The sequence below is a fragment of the Meles meles genome, chromosome 13, assembly GCF_922984935.1.
Source record: "Meles meles chromosome 13, mMelMel3.1 paternal haplotype, whole genome shotgun sequence".
In the NCBI taxonomy this organism is placed as follows: Eukaryota; Metazoa; Chordata; class Mammalia; order Carnivora; family Mustelidae; genus Meles; species Meles meles.
Window position 1 is genome coordinate 51724 of NC_060078.1, and position 17121 is coordinate 68844.

Here is a 17121-nt window from a genome sequence, read left to right on the forward strand (position 1 = left end):
TGGACAGACGGGAAGAACGCAGAGCCGGAGAGACAGACCCTCCATCCCCCCAACAACTCCCCCCCTCCCCCCCCCCCCCAGACACGGTGACCCTGACCGGGATGCGGACAGAGACACGGGTGCACGCAACACTGACACACTCTACACACACACAGAGGCACCCACACCAACCCGGACAAGACACCACACGCCCAGGAGGCTGCGGTGGCCCGGCACCTGTCCCCGGCGGGAGGGTCGTGGTGCTGGGGCGGGGCTTTGGCCTAGGTGGTGGCGCCCTGGAGCTGGCGGAGGAGCCCGGGGAGCCCGAGGACTTGCAGCCCAGGTGTCAGGCGTCCCGTTCCGCTGCCATTCCTGCCCAACACCCCGTCAGGCCTGGGGGCCTGCGAGGGTTTCTTTCTCTGGTCTGGTCCTTTGGGGTGGGGGGTGGGGGGTAGGGTGCCCGGGGACCTCTCTTGGCCCGGTGTGGGGCGCCGCCGGTCTTGCTGAGCGAGAGAGTCTCGCTGTGGCCTTCGCTGCGCCCTTGAGACGGAGCGTGGAGCCGGGTGCCCACGGCGCCGCGGGAAGCCCAGGGCGGTCGGCCTTCTGGCGTCCGGGGCACCTGAGCCCGGGCGCGCTGCCCCAGGGGCAAAGGGGAGGTTGTCGGTGAGAAGGAAGGGAATGCCCTTCTGGGCGGAGTGGAGCCCAGGTCCCGAGGAGAGAAGTGGTGGTGGCGGGGGTGGCGGTTGGGGTCGGCGGAGCCCAGGTCTCGGGGCGGGGCGCCGGGAGGGAGGGGGGCGGGGCGGCTGCCGGTTGGCTTGGGAGCTGGGGGCAGCCCGGGGGCCTGGCCAGGGGAAACAGGGCCCAGGGCCCGGGCCCAGGGCTGGGACCCAGGGCCTCGGAAGCTGATGCCCGCCGAAGGAGCCCGAGCCCGGGGAGGAGGCCCGCTCCTCCCTCGGGCTTCCTGCCCCATACCACCCCCCCCCCCCGCCCCCCCGCCCTCCTCCTCCTCCTCCCTCCTCCCACAGCCCGGCCCCCTGGCCCCTCCCCGCGTGCACAGCCGAGGTCCTCACCCCGGTCCTCACCCCTTCCCCTGCGTCCGGCCCCTGAGCCCCCTCCAATATTGCCCCGCCCTGCCAGCAGCCCCCGCAGTCCCGGCGGAGGCGCGGGTGGGCCTTGTGGCGTGGAGGTGGAAAGGCTGCGTTGTGGCCGCCTGCCCGTGCAGCGGGCCGCCCTTTCGGGGCCAGGGGCCCGCGGTGCTGGGGCTGCGGTGGCCAGGGGTCCGGGGGCCAGGGGCTGAGGCGTTCAGGGAGTGTTTGGAGGCAGCCGCCTTGGGCAGGGCGCCCGGCGGTGGCGGCCAAGGGCCAGGGAAGGAGGCCGAAGGGGGAAAGAAAAGAAGAAGGCCCAAGAAGAAAAAAGCCTACAGCACCCGGTATTCCCAGGCGGTCTCCCATCCAAGTACTAACCAGGCCCGACCCTGCTTAGCTTCCGAGATCAGACGAGATCGGGCGCGTTCAGGGTGGTATGGCCGTAGACGCCGGCCGCTGCAGCTGGGCGCCCTAAGAGCCTGCTGAGCGCTTTCCTGGCCTCGGTGCGCGCCGCGGCACCCCCCTCCGCCTACCCGGGGCCTGGAGCCTGCCTCCCAGCCCACCCCCGACCCCCGACCCCCGACCCCCACCCCCACGCGGCCCAGGGTTCCAGAAGCCGGCGGCACCCCGGCGTCACCAACGTACGGGCACCCTCCCATCCCGGGACTCCCCAGCCCCCGGCGCCGCCGGGGCTCCCAGGTGGCGTGGGGGGTGCGTCGGGGCGCTTGCGCCGAGTGCTCAGCGCCCCCCAGCGCCCGCCCGCCGCCCTAGGCCTGGCGCAGCCGGCCACCTGGCCTTCCGCCCTCTTCTCTGCTGTGCTCTCCTCCGCTCGGCTCTGCTCCCCTCGGCTCCGCTCCGCTCCACCCAACCTCGCTCCCAGCCGGCCCGAGGACAAGGGCGACGCCACACACCAGCCCAGACGAAGCCGCCCCGACCCGAGCGCCTTCCTCCGCCAGGCTTCCCCTCTCCACTCCACCCACCCCCACCAGGCTCTGACCCAGAGACTCGAGGGGCAGGCTCACCTACACAGATACACGGACACCCAGGCAAACACAGGGACAGACTCAGACGGAGGGACCTCTGGACAGACGGGAAGAACGCAGAGCCGGAGAGACAGACCCTCCATCCCCCCAACAACTCCCCCCCTCCCCCCCCCCCCAGACACGGTGACCCTGACCGGGATGCGGACAGAGACACGGGTGCACGCAACACTGACACACTCTACACACACACAGAGGCACCCACACCAACCCGGACAAGACACCACACGCCCAGGAGGCTGCGGTGGCCCGGCACCTGTCCCCGGCGGGAGGGTCGTGGTGCTGGGGCGGGGCTTTGGCCTAGGTGGTGGCGCCCTGGAGCTGGCGGAGGAGCCCGGGGAGCCCGAGGACTTGCAGCCCAGGTGTCAGGCGTCCCGTTCCGCTGCCATTCCTGCCCAACACCCCGTCAGGCCTGGGGGCCTGCGAGGGTTTCTTTCTCTGGTCTGGTCCTTTGGGGTGGGGGGTGGGGGGTAGGGTGCCCGGGGACCTCTCTTGGCCCGGTGTGGGGCGCCGCCGGTCTTGCTGAGCGAGAGAGTCTCGCTGTGGCCTTCGCTGCGCCCTTGAGACGGAGCGTGGAGCCGGGTGCCCACGGCGCCGCGGGAAGCCCAGGGCGGTCGGCCTTCTGGCGTCCGGGGCACCTGAGCCCGGGCGCGCTGCCCCAGGGGCAAAGGGGAGGTTGTCGGTGAGAAGGAAGGGAATGCCCTTCTGGGCGGAGTGGAGCCCAGGTCCCGAGGAGAGAAGTGGTGGTGGCGAGGGTGGCGGTTGGGGTCGGCGGAGCCCAGGTCTCGGGGCGGGGCGCCGGGAGGGAGGGGGGCGGGGCGGCTGCCGGTTGGCTTGGGAGCTGGGGGCAGCCCGGGGGCCTGGCCAGGGGAAACAGGGCCCAGGGCCCGGGCCCAGGGCTGGGACCCAGGGCCTCGGAAGCTGATGCCCGCCGAAGGAGCCCGAGCCCGGGGAGGAGGCCCGCTCCTCCCTCGGGCTTCCTGCCCCATACCACCCCCCCCCCCGCCCCCCCGCCCTCCTCCTCCTCCTCCCTCCTCCCACAGCCCGGCCCCCTGGCCCCTCCCCGCGTGCACAGCCGAGGTCCTCACCCCGGTCCTCACCCCTTCCCCTGCGTCCGGCCCCTGAGCCCCCTCCAATATTGCCCCGCCCTGCCAGCAGCCCCCGCAGTCCCGGCGGAGGCGCGGGTGGGCCTTGTGGCGTGGAGGTGGAAAGGCTGCGTTGTGGCCGCCTGCCCGTGCAGCGGGCCGCCCTTTCGGGGCCAGGGGCCCGCGGTGCTGGGGCTGCGGTGGCCAGGGGTCCGGGGGCCAGGGGCTGAGGCGTTCAGGGAGTGTTTGGAGGCAGCCGCCTTGGGCAGGGCGCCCGGCGGTGGCGGCCAAGGGCCAGGGAAGGAGGCCGAAGGGGGAAAGAAAAGAAGAAGGCCCAAGAAGAAAAAAGCCTACAGCACCCGGTATTCCCAGGCGGTCTCCCATCCAAGTACTAACCAGGCCCGACCCTGCTTAGCTTCCGAGATCAGACGAGATCGGGCGCGTTCAGGGTGGTATGGCCGTAGACGCCTGCCGCTGCAGCTGGGCGCCCTAAGAGCCTGCTGAGCGCTTTCCTGGCCTCGGTGCGCGCCGCGGCACCCCCCTCCGCCTACCCGGGGCCTGGAGCCTGCCTCCCAGCCCACCCCCGACCCCCGACCCCCGACCCCCACCCCCACGCGGCCCAGGGTTCCAGAAGCCGGCGGCACCCCGGCGTCACCAACGTACGGGCACCCTCCCATCCCGGGACTCCCCAGCCCCCGGCGCCGCCGGGGCTCCCAGGTGGCGTGGGGGGTGCGTCGGGGCGCTTGCGCCGAGTGCTCAGCGCCCCCCAGCGCCCGCCCGCCGCCCTAGGCCTGGCGCAGCCGGCCACCTGGCCTTCCGTCCTCTTCTCTGCTGTGCTCTCCTCCGCTCGGCTCTGCTCCCCTCGGCTCCGCTCCGCTCCACCCAACCTCGCTCCCAGCCGGCCCGAGGACAAGGGCGACGCCACACACCAGCCCAGACGAAGCCGCCCCGACCCGAGCGCCTTCCTCCGCCAGGCTTCCCCTCTCCACTCCACCCACCCCCACCAGGCTCTGACCCAGAGACTCGAGGGGCAGGCTCACCTACACAGATACACGGACACCCAGGCAAACACAGGGACAGACTCAGACGGAGGGACCTCTGGACAGACGGGAAGAACGCAGAGCCGGAGAGACAGACCCTCCATCCCCCCAACAACTCCCCCCCTCCCCCCCCCCCAGACACGGTGACCCTGACCGGGATGCGGACAGAGACACGGGTGCACGCAGCACTGACACACTCTACACACACACAGAGGCACCCACACCAACCCGGACAAGACACCACACGCCCAGGAGGCTGCGGTGGCCCGGCACCTGTCCCCGGCGGGAGGGTCGTGGTGCTGGGGCGGGGCTTTGGCCTAGGTGGTGGCGCCCTGGAGCTGGCGGAGGAGCCCGGGGAGCCCGAGGACTTGCAGCCCAGGTGTCAGGCGTCCCGTTCCGCTGCCATTCCTGCCCAACACCCCGTCAGGCCTGGGGGCCTGCGAGGGTTTCTTTCTCTGGTCTGGTCCTTTGGGGTGGGGGGTGGGGGGTAGGGTGCCCGGGGACCTCTCTTGGCCCGGTGTGGGGCGCCGCCGGTCTTGCTGAGCGAGAGAGTCTCGCTGTGGCCTTCGCTGCGCCCTTGAGACGGAGCGTGGAGCCGGGTGCCCACGGCGCCGCGGGAAGCCCAGGGCGGTCGGCCTTCTGGCGTCCGGGGCACCTGAGCCCGGGCGCGCTGCCCCAGGGGCAAAGGGGAGGTTGTCGGTGAGAAGGAAGGGAATGCCCTTCTGGGCGGAGTGGAGCCCAGGTCCCGAGGAGAGAAGTGGTGGTGGCGGGGGTGGCGGTTGGGGTCGGCGGAGCCCAGGTCTCGGGGCGGGGCGCCGGGAGGGAGGGGGGCGGGGCGGCTGCCGGTTGGCTTGGGAGCTGGGGGCAGCCCGGGGGCCTGGCCAGGGGAAACAGGGCCCAGGGCCCGGGCCCAGGGCTGGGACCCAGGGCCTCGGAAGCTGATGCCCGCCGAAGGAGCCCGAGCCCGGGGAGGAGGCCCGCTCCTCCCTCGGGCTTCCTGCCCCATACCACCCCCCCCCCCGCCCCCCCGCCCTCCTCCTCCTCCTCCCTCCTCCCACAGCCCGGCCCCCTGGCCCCTCCCCGCGTGCACAGCCGAGGTCCTCACCCCGGTCCTCACCCCTTCCCCTGCGTCCGGCCCCTGAGCCCCCTCCAATATTGCCCCGCCCTGCCAGCAGCCCCCGCAGTCCCGGCGGAGGCGCGGGTGGGCCTTGTGGCGTGGAGGTGGAAAGGCTGCGTTGTGGCCGCCTGCCCGTGCAGCGGGCCGCCCTTTCGGGGCCAGGGGCCCGCGGTGCTGGGGCTGCGGTGGCCAGGGGTCCGGGGGCCAGGGGCTGAGGCGTTCAGGGAGTGTTTGGAGGCAGCCGCCTTGGGCAGGGCGCCCGGCGGTGGCGGCCAAGGGCCAGGGAAGGAGGCCGAAGGGGGAAAGAAAAGAAGAAGGCCCAAGAAGAAAAAAGCCTACAGCACCCGGTATTCCCAGGCGGTCTCCCATCCAAGTACTAACCAGGCCCGACCCTGCTTAGCTTCCGAGATCAGACGAGATCGGGCGCGTTCAGGGTGGTATGGCCGTAGACGCCGGCCGCTGCAGCTGGGCGCCCTAAGAGCCTGCTGAGCGCTTTCCTGGCCTCGGTGCGCGCCGCGGCACCCCCCTCCGCCTACCCGGGGCCTGGAGCCTGCCTCCCAGCCCACCCCCGACCCCCGACCCCCGACCCCCACCCCCACGCGGCCCAGGGTTCCAGAAGCCGGCGGCACCCCGGCGTCACCAACGTACGGGCACCCTCCCATCCCGGGACTCCCCAGCCCCCGGCGCCGCCGGGGCTCCCAGGTGGCGTGGGGGGTGCGTCGGGGCGCTTGCGCCGAGTGCTCAGCGCCCCCCAGCGCCCGCCCGCCGCCCTAGGCCTGGCGCAGCCGGCCACCTGGCCTTCCGCCCTCTTCTCTGCTGTGCTCTCCTCCGCTCGGCTCTGCTCCCCTCGGCTCCGCTCCGCTCCACCCAACCTCGCTCCCAGCCGGCCCGAGGACAAGGGCGACGCCACACACCAGCCCAGACGAAGCCGCCCCGACCCGAGCGCCTTCCTCCGCCAGGCTTCCCCTCTCCACTCCACCCACCCCCACCAGGCTCTGACCCAGAGACTCGAGGGGCAGGCTCACCTACACAGATACACGGACACCCAGGCAAACACAGGGACAGACTCAGACGGAGGGACCTCTGGACAGACGGGAAGAACGCAGAGCCGGAGAGACAGACCCTCCATCCCCCCAACAACTCCCCCCCTCCCCCCCCCCCCAGACACGGTGACCCTGACCGGGATGCGGACAGAGACACGGGTGCACGCAACACTGACACACTCTACACACACACAGAGGCACCCACACCAACCCGGACAAGACACCACACGCCCAGGAGGCTGCGGTGGCCCGGCACCTGTCCCCGGCGGGAGGGTCGTGGTGCTGGGGCGGGGCTTTGGCCTAGGTGGTGGCGCCCTGGAGCTGGCGGAGGAGCCCGGGGAGCCCGAGGACTTGCAGCCCAGGTGTCAGGCGTCCCGTTCCGCTGCCATTCCTGCCCAACACCCCGTCAGGCCTGGGGGCCTGCGAGGGTTTCTTTCTCTGGTCTGGTCCTTTGGGGTGGGGGGTGGGGGGTAGGGTGCCCGGGGACCTCTCTTGGCCCGGTGTGGGGCGCCGCCGGTCTTGCTGAGCGAGAGAGTCTCGCTGTGGCCTTCGCTGCGCCCTTGAGACGGAGCGTGGAGCCGGGTGCCCACGGCGCCGCGGGAAGCCCAGGGCGGTCCGCCTTCTGGCGTCCGGGGCACCTGAGCCCGGGGGCGCTGCCCCAGGGGCAAAGGGGAGGTTGTCGGTGAGAAGGAAGGGAATGCCCTTCTGGGCGGAGTGGAGCCCAGGTCCCGAGGAGAGAAGTGGTGGTGGCGGGGGTGGCGGTTGGGGTCGGCGGAGCCCAGGTCTCGGGGCGGGGCGCCGGGAGGGAGGGGGGCGGGGCGGCTGCCGGTTGGCTTGGGAGCTGGGGGCAGCCCGGGGGCCTGGCCAGGGGAAACAGGGCCCAGGGCCCGGGCCCAGGGCTGGGACCCAGGGCCTCGGAAGCTGATGCCCGCCGAAGGAGCCCGAGCCCGGGGAGGAGGCCCGCTCCTCCCTCGGGCTTCCTGCCCCATACCACCCCCCCCCCGCCCCCCCGCCCTCCTCCTCCTCCTCCCTCCTCCCACAGCCCGGCCCCCTGGCCCCTCCCCGCGTGCACAGCCGAGGTCCTCACCCCGGTCCTCACCCCTTCCCCTGCGTCCGGCCCCTGAGCCCCCTCCAATATTGCCCCGCCCTGCCAGCAGCCCCCGCAGTCCCGGCGGAGGCGCGGGTGGGCCTTGTGGCGTGGAGGTGGAAAGGCTGCGTTGTGGCCGCCTGCCCGTGCAGCGGGCCGCCCTTTCGGGGCCAGGGGCCCGCGGTGCTGGGGCTGCGGTGGCCAGGGGTCCGGGGGCCAGGGGCTGAGGCGTTCAGGGAGTGTTTGGAGGCAGCCGCCTTGGGCAGGGCGCCCGGCGGTGGCGGCCAAGGGCCAGGGAAGGAGGCCGAAGGGGGAAAGAAAAGAAGAAGGCCCAAGAAGAAAAAAGCCTACAGCACCCGGTATTCCCAGGCGGTCTCCCATCCAAGTACTAACCAGGCCCGACCCTGCTTAGCTTCCGAGATCAGACGAGATCGGGCGCGTTCAGGGTGGTATGGCCGTAGACGCCTGCCGCTGCAGCTGGGCGCCCTAAGAGCCTGCTGAGCGCTTTCCTGGCCTCGGTGCGCGCCGCGGCACCCCCCTCCGCCTACCCGGGGCCTGGAGCCTGCCTCCCAGCCCACCCCCGACCCCCGACCCCCGACCCCCACCCCCACGCGGCCCAGGGTTCCAGAAGCCGGCGGCACCCCGGCGTCACCAACGTACGGGCACCCTCCCATCCCGGGACTCCCCAGCCCCCGGCGCCGCCGGGGCTCCCAGGTGGCGTGGGGGGTGCGTCGGGGCGCTTGCGCCGAGTGCTCAGCGCCCCCCAGCGCCCGCCCGCCGCCCTAGGCCTGGCGCAGCCGGCCACCTGGCCTTCCGTCCTCTTCTCTGCTGTGCTCTCCTCCGCTCGGCTCTGCTCCCCTCGGCTCCGCTCCGCTCCACCCAACCTCGCTCCCAGCCGGCCCGAGGACAAGGGCGACGCCACACACCAGCCCAGACGAAGCCGCCCCGACCCGAGCGCCTTCCTCCGCCAGGCTTCCCCTCTCCACTCCACCCACCCCCACCAGGCTCTGACCCAGAGACTCGAGGGGCAGGCTCACCTACACAGATACACGGACACCCAGGCAAACACAGGGACAGACTCAGACGGAGGGACCTCTGGACAGACGGGAAGAACGCAGAGCCGGAGAGACAGACCCTCCATCCCCCCAACAACTCCCCCCCTCCCCCCCCCCCCAGACACGGTGACCCTGACCGGGATGCGGACAGAGACACGGGTGCACGCAGCACTGACACACTCTACACACACACAGAGGCACCCACACCAACCCGGACAAGACACCACACGCCCAGGAGGCTGCGGTGGCCCGGCACCTGTCCCCGGCGGGAGGGTCGTGGTGCTGGGGCGGGGCTTTGGCCTAGGTGGTGGCGCCCTGGAGCTGGCGGAGGAGCCCGGGGAGCCCGAGGACTTGCAGCCCAGGTGTCAGGCGTCCCGTTCCGCTGCCATTCCTGCCCAACACCCCGTCAGGCCTGGGGGCCTGCGAGGGTTTCTTTCTCTGGTCTGGTCCTTTGGGGTGGGGGGTGGGGGGTAGGGTGCCCGGGGACCTCTCTTGGCCCGGTGTGGGGCGCCGCCGGTCTTGCTGAGCGAGAGAGTCTCGCTGTGGCCTTCGCTGCGCCCTTGAGACGGAGCGTGGAGCCGGGTGCCCACGGCGCCGCGGGAAGCCCAGGGCGGTCGGCCTTCTGGCGTCCGGGGCACCTGAGCCCGGGCGCGCTGCCCCAGGGGCAAAGGGGAGGTTGTCGGTGAGAAGGAAGGGAATGCCCTTCTGGGCGGAGTGGAGCCCAGGTCCCGAGGAGAGAAGTGGTGGTGGCGGGGGTGGCGGTTGGGGTCGGCGGAGCCCAGGTCTCGGGGCGGGGCGCCGGGAGGGAGGGGGGCGGGGCGGCTGCCGGTTGGCTTGGGAGCTGGGGGCAGCCTGGGGGCCTGGCCAGGGGAAACAGGGCCCAGGGCCCGGGCCCAGGGCTGGGACCCAGGGCCTCGGAAGCTGATGCCCGCCGAAGGAGCCCGAGCCCGGGGAGGAGGCCCGCTCCTCCCTCGGGCTTCCTGCCCCATACCACCCCCCCCCCCCGCCCCCCCGCCCTCCTCCTCCTCCTCCCTCCTCCCACAGCCCGGCCCCCTGGCCCCTCCCCGCGTGCACAGCCGAGGTCCTCACCCCGGTCCTCACCCCTTCCCCTGCGTCCGGCCCCTGAGCCCCCTCCAATATTGCCCCGCCCTGCCAGCAGCCCCCGCAGTCCCGGCGGAGGCGCGGGTGGGCCTTGTGGCGTGGAGGTGGAAAGGCTGCGTTGTGGCCGCCTGCCCGTGCAGCGGGCCGCCCTTTCGGGGCCAGGGGCCTGCGGTGCTGGTGCTGCGGTGGCCAGGGGTCCGGGGGCCAGGGGCTGAGGCGTTCAGGGAGTGTTTGGAGGCAGCCGCCTTGGGCAGGGCGCCCGGCGGTGGCGGCCAAGGGCCAGGGAAGGAGGCCGAAGGGGGAAAGAAAAGAAGAAGGCCCAAGAAGAAAAAAGCCTACAGCACCCGGTATTCCCAGGCGGTCTCCCATCCAAGTACTAACCAGGCCCGACCCTGCTTAGCTTCCGAGATCAGACGAGATCGGGCGCGTTCAGGGTGGTATGGCCGTAGACGCCTGCCGCTGCAGCTGGGCGCCCTAAGAGCCTGCTGAGCGCTTTCCTGGCCTCGGTGCGCGCCGCGGCACCCCCCTCCGCCTACCCGGGGCCTGGAGCCTGCCTCCCAGCCCACCCCCGACCCCCGACCCCCGACCCCCACCCCCACGCGGCCCAGGGTTCCAGAAGCCGGCGGCACCCCGGCGTCACCAACGTACGGGCACCCTCCCATCCCGGGACTCCCCAGCCCCCGGCGCCGCCGGGGCTCCCAGGTGGCGTGGGGGGTGCGTCGGGGCGCTTGCGCCGAGTGCTCGGCGCCCCCCAGCGCCCGCCCGCCGCCCTAGGCCTGGCGCAGCCGGCCACCTGGCCTTCCGTCCTCTTCTCTGCTGTGCTCTCCTCCGCTCGGCTCTGCTCCCCTCGGCTCCGCTCCGCTCCACCCAACCTCGCTCCCAGCCGGCCCGAGGACAAGGGCGACGCCACACACCAGCCCAGACGAAGCCGCCCCGACCCGAGCGCCTTCCTCTGCCAGGCTTCCCCTCTCCACTCCACCCACCCCCACCAGGCTCTGACCCAGAGACTCGAGGGGCAGGCTCACCTACACAGATACACGGACACCCAGGCAAACACAGGGACAGACTCAGACGGAGGGACCTCTGGACAGACGGGAAGAACGCAGAGCCGGAGAGACAGACCCTCCATCCCCCCAACAACTCCCCCCCTCCCCCCCCCCCCAGACACGGTGACCCTGACCGGGATGCGGACAGAGACACGGGTGCACGCAGCACTGACACACTCTACACACACACAGAGGCACCCACACCAACCCGGACAAGACACCACACGCCCAGGAGGCTGCGGTGGCCCGGCACCTGTCCCCGGCGGGAGGGTCGTGGTGCTGGGGCGGGGCTTTGGCCTAGGTGGTGGCGCCCTGGAGCTGGCGGAGGAGCCCGGGGAGCCCGAGGACTTGCAGCCCAGGTGTCAGGCGTCCCGTTCCGCTGCCATTCCTGCCCAACACCCCGTCAGGCCTGGGGGCCTGCGAGGGTTTCTTTCTCTGGTCTGGTCCTTTGGGGTGGGGGGTGGGGGGTAGGGTGCCCGGGGACCTCTCTTGGCCCGGTGTGGGGCGCCGCCGGTCTTGCTGAGCGAGAGAGTCTCGCTGTGGCCTTCGCTGCGCCCTTGAGACGGAGCGTGGAGCCGGGTGCCCACGGCGCCGCGGGAAGCCCAGGGCGGTCGGCCTTCTGGCGTCCGGGGCACCTGAGCCCGGGCGCGCTGCCCCAGGGGCAAAGGGGAGGTTGTCGGTGAGAAGGAAGGGAATGCCCTTCTGGGCGGAGTGGAGCCCAGGTCCCGAGGAGAGAAGTGGTGGTGGCGGGGGTGGCGGTTGGGGTCGGCGGAGCCCAGGTCTCGGGGCGGGGCGCCGGGAGGGAGGGGGGCGGGGCGGCTGCCGGTTGGCTTGGGAGCTGGGGGCAGCCCGGGGGCCTGGCCAGGGGAAACAGGGCCCAGGGCCCGGGCCCAGGGCTGGGACCCAGGGCCTCGGAAGCTGATGCCCGCCGAAGGAGCCCGAGCCCGGGGAGGAGGCCCGCTCCTCCCTCGGGATTCCTGCCCCATACCACCCCCCCCCCCGCCCCCCCGCCCTCCTCCTCCTCCTCCCTCCTCCCACAGCCCGGCCCCCTGGCCCCTCCCCGCGTGCACAGCCGAGGTCCTCACCCCGGTCCTCACCCCTTCCCCTGCGTCCGGCCCCTGAGCCCCCTCCAATATTGCCCCGCCCTGCCAGCAGCCCCCGCAGTCCCGGCGGAGGCGCGGGTGGGCCTTGTGGCGTGGAGGTGGAAAGGCTGCGTTGTGGCCGCCTGCCCGTGCAGCGGGCCGCCCTTTCGGGGCCAGGGGCCCGCGGTGCTGGGGCTGCGGTGGCCAGGGGTCCGGGGGCCAGGGGCTGAGGCGTTCAGGGAGTGTTTGGAGGCAGCCGCCTTGGGCAGGGCGCCCGGCGGTGGCGGCCAAGGGCCAGGGAAGGAGGCCGAAGGGGGAAAGAAAAGAAGAAGGCCCAAGAAGAAAAAAGCCTACAGCACCCGGTATTCCCAGGCGGTCTCCCATCCAAGTACTAACCAGGCCCGACCCTGCTTAGCTTCCGAGATCAGACGAGATCGGGCGCGTTCAGGGTGGTATGGCCGTAGACGCCTGCCGCTGCAGCTGGGCGCCCTAAGAGCCTGCTGAGCGCTTTCCTGGCCTCGGTGCGCGCCGCGGCACCCCCCTCCGCCTACCCGGGGCCTGGAGCCTGCCTCCCAGCCCACCCCCGACCCCCGACCCCCGACCCCCACCCCCACGCGGCCCAGGGTTCCAGAAGCCGGCGGCACCCCGGCGTCACCAACGTACGGGCACCCTCCCATCCCGGGACTCCCCAGCCCCCGGCGCCGCCGGGGCTCCCAGGTGGCGTGGGGGGTGCGTCGGGGCGCTTGCGCCGAGTGCTCAGCGCCCCCCAGCGCCCGCCCGCCGCCCTAGGCCTGGCGCAGCCGGCCACCTGGCCTTCCGTCCTCTTCTCTGCTGTGCTCTCCTCCGCTCGGCTCTGCTCCCCTCGGCTCCGCTCCGCTCCACCCAACCTCGCTCCCAGCCGGCCCGAGGACAAGGGCGACGCCACACACCAGCCCAGACGAAGCCGCCCCGACCCGAGCGCCTTCCTCCGCCAGGCTTCCCCTCTCCACTCCACCCACCCCCACCAGGCTCTGACCCAGAGACTCGAGGGGCAGGCTCACCTACACAGATACACGGACACCCAGGCAAACACAGGGACAGACTCAGACGGAGGGACCTCTGGACAGACGGGAAGAACGCAGAGCCGGAGAGACAGACCCTCCATCCCCCCAACAACTCCCCCCCTCCCCCCCCCCCCAGACACGGTGACCCTGACCGGGATGCGGACAGAGACACGGGTGCACGCAACACTGACACACTCTACACACACACAGAGGCACCCACACCAACCCGGACAAGACACCACACGCCCAGGAGGCTGCGGTGGCCCGGCACCTGTCCCCGGCGGGAGGGTCATGGTGCTGGGGCGGGGCTTTGGCCTAGGTGGTGGCGCCCTGGAGCTGGCGGAGGAGCCCGGGGAGCCCGAGGACTTGCAGCCCAGGTGTCAGGCGTCCCGTTCCGCTGCCATTCCTGCCCAACACCCCGTCAGGCCTGGGGGCCTGCGAGGGTTTCTTTCTCTGGTCTGGTCCTTTGGGGTGGGGGGTGGGGGGTAGGGTGCCCGGGGACCTCTCTTGGCCCGGTGTGGGGCGCCGCCGGTCTTGCTGAGCGAGAGAGTCTCGCTGCGGCCTTCGCTGCGCCCTTGAGACGGAGCGTGGAGCCGGGTGCCCACGGCGCCGCGGGAAGCCCAGGGCGGTCGGCCTTCTGGCGTCCGGGGCACCTGAGCCCGGGCGCGCTGCCCCAGGGGCAAAGGGGAGGTTGTCGGTGAGAAGGAAGGGAATGCCCTTCTGGGCGGAGTGGAGCCCAGGTCCCGAGGAGAGAAGTGGTGGTGGCGGGGGTGGCGGTTGGGGTCGGCGGAGCCCAGGTCTCGGGGCGGGGCGCCGGGAGGGAGGGGGGCGGGGCGGCTGCCGGTTGGCTTGGGAGCTGGGGGCAGCCCGGGGGCCTGGCCAGGGGAAACAGGGCCCAGGGCCCGGGCCCAGGGCTGGGACCCAGGGCCTCGGAAGCTGATGCCCGCCGAAGGAGCCCGAGCCCGGGGAGGAGGCCCGCTCCTCCCTCGGGATTCCTGCCCCATACCACCCCCCCCCCCGCCCCCCCGCCCTCCTCCTCCTCCTCCCTCCTCCCACAGCCCGGCCCCCTGGCCCCTCCCCGCGTGCACAGCCGAGGTCCTCACCCCGGTCCTCACCCCTTCCCCTGCGTCCGGCCCCTGAGCCCCCTCCAATATTGCCCCGCCCTGCCAGCAGCCCCCGCAGTCCCGGCGGAGGCGCGGGTGGGCCTTGTGGCGTGGAGGTGGAAAGGCTGCGTTGTGGCCGCCTGCCCGTGCAGCGGGCCGCCCTTTCGGGGCCAGGGGCCCGCGGTGCTGGGGCTGCGGTGGCCAGGGGTCCGGGGGCCAGGGGCTGAGGCGTTCAGGGAGTGTTTGGAGGCAGCCGCCTTGGGCAGGGCGCCCGGCGGTGGCGGCCAAGGGCCAGGGAAGGAGGCCGAAGGGGGAAAGAAAAGAAGAAGGCCCAAGAAGAAAAAAGCCTACAGCACCCGGTATTCCCAGGCGGTCTCCCATCCAAGTACTAACCAGGCCCGACCCTGCTTAGCTTCCGAGATCAGACGAGATCGGGCGCGTTCAGGGTGGTATGGCCGTAGACGCCTGCCGCTGCAGCTGGGCGCCCTAAGAGCCTGCTGAGCGCTTTCCTGGCCTCGGTGCGCGCCGCGGCACCCCCCTCCGCCTACCCGGGGCCTGGAGCCTGCCTCCCAGCCCACCCCCGACCCCCGACCCCCGACCCCCACCCCCACGCGGCCCAGGGTTCCAGAAGCCGGCGGCACCCCGGCGTCACCAACGTACGGGCACCCTCCCATCCCGGGACTCCCCAGCCCCCGGCGCCGCCGGGGCTCCCAGGTGGCGTGGGGGGTGCGTCGGGGCGCTTGCGCCGAGTGCTCAGCGCCCCCCAGCGCCCGCCCGCCGCCCTAGGCCTGGCGCAGCCGGCCACCTGGCCTTCCGTCCTCTTCTCTGCTGTGCTCTCCTCCGCTCGGCTCTGCTCCCCTCGGCTCCGCTCCGCTCCACCCAACCTCGCTCCCAGCCGGCCCGAGGACAAGGGCGACGCCACACACCAGCCCAGACGAAGCCGCCCCGACCCGAGCGCCTTCCTCCGCCAGGCTTCCCCTCTCCACTCCACCCACCCCCACCAGGCTCTGACCCAGAGACTCGAGGGGCAGGCTCACCTACACAGATACACGGACACCCAGGCAAACACAGGGACAGACTCAGACGGAGGGACCTCTGGACAGACGGGAAGAACGCAGAGCCGGAGAGACAGACCCTCCATCCCCCCAACAACTCCCCCCCTCCCCCCCCCCCAGACACGGTGACCCTGACCGGGATGCGGACAGAGACACGGGTGCACGCAACACTGACACACTCTACACACACACAGAGGCACCCACACCAACCCGGACAAGACACCACACGCCCAGGAGGCTGCGGTGGCCCGGCACCTGTCCCCGGCGGGAGGGTCATGGTGCTGGGGCGGGGCTTTGGCCTAGGTGGTGGCGCCCTGGAGCTGGCGGAGGAGCCCGGGGAGCCCGAGGACTTGCAGCCCAGGTGTCAGGCGTCCCGTTCCGCTGCCATTCCTGCCCAACACCCCGTCAGGCCTGGGGGCCTGCGAGGGTTTCTTTCTCTGGTCTGGTCCTTTGGGGTGGGGGGTGGGGGGTAGGGTGCCCGGGGACCTCTCTTGGCCCGGTGTGGGGCGCCGCCGGTCTTGCTGAGCGAGAGAGTCTCGCTGCGGCCTTCGCTGCGCCCTTGAGACGGAGCGTGGAGCCGGGTGCCCACGGCGCCGCGGGAAGCCCAGGGCGGTCGGCCTTCTGGCGTCCGGGGCACCTGAGCCCGGGGGCGCTGCCCCAGGGGCAAAGGGGAGGTTGTCGGTGAGAAGGAAGGGAATGCCCTTCTGGGCGGAGTGGAGCCCAGGTCCCGAGGAGAGAAGTGGTGGTGGCGGGGGTGGCGGTTGGGGTCGGCGGAGCCCAGGTCTCGGGGCGGGGCGCCGGGAGGGAGGGGGGCGGGGCGGCTGCCGGTTGGCTTGGGAGCTGGGGGCAGCCCGGGGGCCTGGCCAGGGGAAACAGGGCCCAGGGCCCGGGCCCAGGGCTGGGACCCAGGGCCTCGGAAGCTGATGCCCGCCGAAGGAGCCCGAGCCCGGGGAGGAGGCCCGCTCCTCCCTCGGGCTTCCTGCCCCATACCACCCCCCCCCCCGCCCCCCCGCCCTCCTCCTCCTCCTCCCTCCTCCCACAGCCCGGCCCCCTGGCCCCTCCCCGCGTGCACAGCCGAGGTCCTCACCCCGGTCCTCACCCCTTCCCCTGCGTCCGGCCCCTGAGCCCCCTCCAATATTGCCCCGCCCTGCCAGCAGCCCCCGCAGTCCCGGCGGAGGCGCGGGTGGGCCTTGTGGCGTGGAGGTGGAAAGGCTGCGTTGTGGCCGCCTGCCCGTGCAGCGGGCCGCCCTTTCGGGGCCAGGGGCCCGCGGTGCTGGGGCTGCGGTGGCCAGGGGTCCGGGGGCCAGGGGCTGAGGCGTTCAGGGAGTGTTTGGAGGCAGCCGCCTTGGGCAGGGCGCCCGGCGGTGGCGGCCAAGGGCCAGGGAAGGAGGCCGAAGGGGGAAAGAAAAGAAGAAGGCCCAAGAAGAAAAAAGCCTACAGCACCCGGTATTCCCAGGCGGTCTCCCATCCAAGTACTAACCAGGCCCGACCCTGCTTAGCTTCCGAGATCAGACGAGATCGGGCGCGTTCAGGGTGGTATGGCCGTAGACGCCTGCCGCTGCAGCTGGGCGCCCTAAGAGCCTGCTGAGCGCTTTCCTGGCCTCGGTGCGCGCCGCGGCACCCCCCTCCGCCTACCCGGGGCCTGGAGCCTGCCTCCCAGCCCACCCCCGACCCCCGACCCCCGACCCCCACCCCCACGCGGCCCAGGGTTCCAGAAGCCGGCGGCACCCCGGCGTCACCAACGTACGGGCACCCTCCCATCCCGGGACTCCCCAGCCCCCGGCGCCGCCGGGGCTCCCAGGTGGCGTGGGGGGTGCGTCGGGGCGCTTGCGCCGAGTGCTCGGCGCCCCCCAGCGCCCGCCCGCCGCCCTAGGCCTGGCGCAGCCGGCCACCTGGCCTTCCGTCCTCTTCTTTGCTGTGCTCTCCTCCGCTCGGCTCTGCTCTCCTCGGCTCCGCTCCGCTCCACCCAACCTCGCTCCCAGCCGGCCCGAGGACAAGGGCGACGCCACACACCAGCCCAGACGAAGCCGCCCCGACCCGAGCGCCTTCCTCTGCCAGGCTTCCCCTCTCCACTCCACCCACCCCCACCAGGCTCTGACCCAGAGACTCGAGGGGCAGGCTCACCTACACAGATACACGGACACCCAGGCAAACACAGGG

The 17121-nt window shown here is 72.7% G+C and overlaps 8 non-coding genes across 8 annotated transcripts; all 8 read right to left on the minus strand.

Annotated features, from left to right (window-relative positions):
• Positions 1-1393: 1393 nt before the first annotated feature.
• LOC123955902 lies at positions 1394-1512 on the minus strand. The gene has a single exon (XR_006821441.1). It is a non-coding gene; the product is annotated as a 5S ribosomal RNA (ribosomal RNA).
• A 2024-nt stretch (positions 1513-3536) lies between these two features.
• LOC123955903 lies at positions 3537-3655 on the minus strand. Its single transcript, XR_006821442.1, has one exon. It is a non-coding gene; the product is annotated as a 5S ribosomal RNA (ribosomal RNA).
• A 2023-nt stretch (positions 3656-5678) lies between these two features.
• On the minus strand, positions 5679-5797 carry LOC123955904. Its single transcript, XR_006821443.1, has one exon. It is a non-coding gene; the product is annotated as a 5S ribosomal RNA (ribosomal RNA).
• A 2023-nt stretch (positions 5798-7820) lies between these two features.
• Positions 7821-7939, minus strand: LOC123955907. The gene has a single exon (XR_006821445.1). It is a non-coding gene; the product is annotated as a 5S ribosomal RNA (ribosomal RNA).
• Positions 7940-9964: 2025 nt separating this feature from the next.
• On the minus strand, positions 9965-10083 carry LOC123955908. Its single transcript, XR_006821446.1, has one exon. It is a non-coding gene; the product is annotated as a 5S ribosomal RNA (ribosomal RNA).
• A 2024-nt stretch (positions 10084-12107) lies between these two features.
• Positions 12108-12226, minus strand: LOC123955909. Its single transcript, XR_006821447.1, has one exon. It is a non-coding gene; the product is annotated as a 5S ribosomal RNA (ribosomal RNA).
• A 2024-nt stretch (positions 12227-14250) lies between these two features.
• LOC123955910 lies at positions 14251-14369 on the minus strand. Its single transcript, XR_006821448.1, has one exon. It is a non-coding gene; the product is annotated as a 5S ribosomal RNA (ribosomal RNA).
• Positions 14370-16392: 2023 nt separating this feature from the next.
• LOC123955911 lies at positions 16393-16511 on the minus strand. Its single transcript, XR_006821449.1, has one exon. It is a non-coding gene; the product is annotated as a 5S ribosomal RNA (ribosomal RNA).
• Positions 16512-17121: the final 610 nt, after the last annotated feature.